The 3,477-nt window shown below is 43.7% G+C and overlaps 1 long non-coding RNA gene across 2 annotated transcripts; it reads right to left on the bottom strand.

The window, feature by feature from the left end:
- Positions 1 to 204: 204 nt before the first annotated feature.
- Positions 205 to 2,648, bottom strand: LOC124004658. Of its 2 annotated transcripts, XR_006833501.1 has the most exons (4): positions 2,478 to 2,648; positions 1,036 to 1,122; positions 610 to 890; positions 205 to 419 (listed from the first exon to the last, which is right to left on the bottom strand). It is a non-coding gene; the product is annotated as an uncharacterized LOC124004658 (long non-coding RNA). The 2 variants fall into 2 exon arrangements; XR_006833500.1 differs by lacking the exon at positions 2,478 to 2,648 and having other exon boundaries at positions 1,036 to 1,400.
- Between the last annotated feature and the right edge of the window lie 829 nt (positions 2,649 to 3,477).

Below are 3,477 nucleotides of genomic sequence, written 5' to 3'. Positions count from 1 at the left end.
GCTTGTTAGTAAGCATTTCACAGTAAGGTGTAACCTGTTGTATTCAGCACATGTGACAAATACATTTTGAACTGCCCATTGATGTTCAACCATTCCCTTACCTGAGCAGCTCGGTGTAATCTGACATTGTCCCACAGGTGGGAATGGGATTCTCATTTAGCTCTTGACCCTGCTGCTCTTGAACCTGCTGGGTGCTGGGTGTTATATGGCCCGAGTGTAACATGGTGATGTAGAACACCATGGTTGCTGATAGCAGCACAGATTGTGACATTGCCACCTCGTTGACCAGGGACTTCAACAATGGTCCGCTGTCCAATCAGGTTTCGGCCTCTCCTTCTCCTCTTTGTTAGATTGAAGCCTGCTTCACCGACAAAGATGAACTCATGGGGTCTGTCCAAGGATTCCGAGTCAAATATTGTCTGTGTAGAAATACAATATACTGTATGTAGGATTTTGTAAGTCGTACAGAGACAGTGCTATACTGTAGAGTACAATTAGGCTTCTGATTCACATACATTGTATGTACTGAAGAGTAATGTCATTCACATAGTATGTGTTAGTACTGTAGACAACCTGGATTACAGTAAATGTTTCTGAATGTACACTTACTTGCACATACTGAGCTCGCAGTTCTTTCACTTTTGAGTTGCGCTCAAAAGGTACTCTGTATCCTTTTTTTCATTCACATCCTGTTACGATGGAGGACACGGTCAATTTTGGAAATGGTCACACTGTCAATTCCCTGGAAGTGTGTGTTGTCTTGTATCACTCGTTCCTGGATTTCTCTGAGTCATATTACATTATCTTGAAGGACCATGCCAACTATAACGGCCTCTTGCTCCTGAGTGAATTTAGCTGTCCTTCCACCTGCACGTGACAGCCTTGCAATTCTACAAAAAGTAGTTGTGCAGTTACAAAACATATTAATGCAGTACAATACATACAGTGATTAACTTTACAAATGTCTATTGAAACAGCAACATATAGTGTAGTACAGTAAATTTGCAATTACAAAAATACAGTAGTATACTGTACCTGTTCTCTTCTCTGAATGTCCTTATTATGGTGGACACAGAAAATCGGCTCAAATTGGGTTGCAGTCCTGCTTCCCTGATTGTCAGTCTATGGACAAGAACATGGTCTTTAACCGTTGCTCGAATTTCATCAGATATTTCCACTCTTTGTCGTCCTCTTCCTCTTCATCCTCCTCTTCCTCTTTCTTGCCCTCCTCCTCCTCTTCCTCCTCGTCGCCCACCTCGCATACGCACACGTTCTCGTCCACTCACATTGTTTCTTCTATCCATTCTCAGACTTTCTCCTTCCCACCTTCAACAACCTGTTTGCTCTCTGAACTGGCTTATATTGGTTGTGTCGCATCATTTAAAACAGGTTAAATCAATTTTGAGTGGTTGTGTTCAATCAATGACATGTATTCTCTATTTGTATTTGATTGTTGCCACTTGTGTTTACCAGTATGGATGACATGTGCATTAGAGTGCAGAATGTGTTTTGAGAATGAGAATGTATTTAGAGTTTTGCTGAAAAGTCTAAGTGAGATCTGCAAATTGTGTTTTACCATGTGAAATGGTTTAAGGTATTGACAACAGACTGCATAATTAGCTAAATGAGTCCAGGCAACTGAGAACTTTGCTCAGCCAATGGGTTTTAGTGTTTTAGCAATTGAGAAAAACTGTAAGACCAAAAAACAAACTTTTGTTTTCATGCATTTTTACAATATGGCCAATTTTGACTTTGCAGCTGGCCCATCTAGCAGAAATCACTTAGTTCTGCCTCCAGGACAAGACTCATCCCAATAAATGGCAACCTGCATGTGTGAGTGACTTTTGAGGCTTTATTATGGATGTGAAGGCTTCTTCGGTCTACAATAACTGGGCATGCAAATGCGTGTCTGCGTGTCTCTGATCTCTTCGTCTCTGTTTCTGTGGCTTTGTGTGAGCATGTTTCGTCTTATGTAGGACGTGTATTGTATCTCGGGTTAGGCTGTTACAGGACAGATCAGTACAGTAATACATTTTGCCCCGATTTGTATTGCTGAGATGCAATCTGTCTGGGCATGGGAATAAAGCATCAGGAATGTGTGGTCGGTGCTAGGCAGCTAGTGGCTTAGCCCTGCTGGATCACGGGGAGCACGGCCAGGCCAGCCACATGAGGCTCAGCTTATTCAGCCAGCCACTCAACTCCGCACACACATGGGGACAAACGCTCACCCAGGGCTGCTGGGATGTGACAGGTAGAGAGGGCTTGGAGGAGGACCATCACAACAACAAACATGATGATAACGGATTGCGTTTACACGACTCCACACTGGGCGTCATATAAACACTGTTTCAACGTCAATTCAATGAAATTACATTGAACCAATGTGGAATAGACGTTTAATTGACGTCTGTGGCCAGTAGGGATCTTCAAGGTGATCAGAGGGTTTTTACACAATGCAAATTCAACTCATCCACTACCTGACAATGATGCTGCCGGATGACAATGATGCTGCCGGATGACAATGATGCTGATGGATGACAATGATGCTGATGGATGACAATGATGCTGACGGATGACAAAGATGCTGACGGATGACAATGATTCTAGAGATGATAATAGATAGTGTAAATCAGGATACCTAATCGTGGGTAAGGCCTGTTGTGCATAACCATTATCACCACTCATCTCTCTCTCTTTCTCTCTCCTCTCTCTCTCTCTCTCTCTCTCTCTCTCTCTCTCTCTCTCTCTCTCTCTCTCTCTCTCTCTCTCTCTCTTACTCTCTCTCTCTTACTCTCTCTCTCTCTCTCTCTTCTCTCTCTCTCTCTCTCTCTCTCTTACTCTCTCTCTCTCTCTCTCTCTCTCTTACTCTCTCTCTCTCTCTTACTCTCTCTCTCTTACTCTCTCTCTCTCTCTTACTCTCTCTCTCTTACTCTCTCTCTCTCTTACTCTCTCTCTCTTACTCTCTCTCTCTCTCTCTCTCTCTCTCTCTCTCTCTCTCTCTTACTCTCTCTCTCTCTCTCTCTCTTACTCTCTCTCTCTCTCTCTCTCTCTCTCTCTCTCTCTCTCTCTCTCTCTCTCTCTTACTCTCTCTCTCTCTCTCTCTCTCTCTCTCTTACTCTCTCTCTCTTACTCTCTCTCTCTCTCTCTCTCTCTCTCTCTCTCTCTCTTACTCTCTCTCTCTCTCTCTCTCTCTCTCTCTCTTACTCTCTCTCTCTCTCTCTCTCTCTCTCTCTCTCTCTCTCTCTCTCTCTCTTACTCTCTCTCTCTCTCTCTCTCTCTCTCTCTCTCTCTCTCTCTCTCTCTCTCTCTCTCTCTCTCTCTCTCTCTCTCTCTCTCTACTCTCTCTCTCTCTCTCTTACTCTCTCTCTCTTACTCTCTCTCTCACTCTCTCTCTCTCTCTCTCTCTTACTCTCTCTCTCTTACTCTCTCTCTCTCTCTCTCTCTCTCTCTCTCTCTCTCTCTCTCTCTTCTCTCTCT

Source organism: Oncorhynchus gorbuscha, linkage group LG19 (assembly GCF_021184085.1).
Source record: "Oncorhynchus gorbuscha isolate QuinsamMale2020 ecotype Even-year linkage group LG19, OgorEven_v1.0, whole genome shotgun sequence".
Lineage (NCBI taxonomy): Eukaryota > Metazoa > Chordata > Actinopteri > Salmoniformes > Salmonidae > Oncorhynchus > Oncorhynchus gorbuscha.
The sequence above is the reverse complement of the archived record's forward strand: the minus strand, read 5'-3'. Positions and strand labels throughout refer to the sequence as shown.